This window comes from Nannospalax galili, unplaced genomic scaffold (assembly GCF_000622305.1).
Source record: "Nannospalax galili isolate Female #2095 unplaced genomic scaffold, S.galili_v1.0 scaffold2498, whole genome shotgun sequence".
Classification (NCBI taxonomy): domain Eukaryota; kingdom Metazoa; phylum Chordata; class Mammalia; order Rodentia; family Spalacidae; genus Nannospalax; species Nannospalax galili.
This window is the reverse complement of record NW_008340781.1, coordinates 251340-251987: the sequence shown is the minus strand read 5'-3', so window position 1 is coordinate 251987 and position 648 is coordinate 251340.

Genomic DNA, 648 nt, shown 5'->3' with positions numbered 1-648 from the left:
AAAAAGGGATAATTTGAGCTCTTCTTTTCCAATTATTACTCTTTTAATTTCCTTCTCTTGTCTTATTGCTCTTGCAAGAGTTTGAAGTGCTATGTTAGAGAAGTGGGGATCATGGGCAGCCTTGTCTGGTTCCTGATTTCAATGGGAATGCTTCCAGTTTTTCTCCATTTAGAATGATCTTGGCTGTGGGTTTGTTATATATGGCTTTAATTATGTTGAGGTATGTTCCCTCCAGTCCAATTCTCTCTAGCACTTAAAACATACAAGCATGTTGAATTTTGTCAAAGGCCTTCTCTGAATTTATTGAGATGACCATGTGGTTCTTGTCATTGAGCCCATTTATGTGATTTATGACGTTTATTGACTTACGTATATTGAACCATCCCTGCATCTCTGGAATAAACCCAACTTGAAATTGGTGGATGATCCTTTTGATGTGTGTCTGTATGCAGTTTTCAAGTATTTTATTGAGAATTTTTGATTCTATGTTCATTAAGGATGTGGGTCTATAGTTTTCATTTTTAGTTGTATCTTTACCTGTCTTTGGTATTAGAGTGATGATGGCTTCATAGATTGAATTTGGAAGTTGTCCCTCCTTTTCTATGAAAAAAGAAAGAAAAACTGGCAGCTATAGTATACGCTATATGT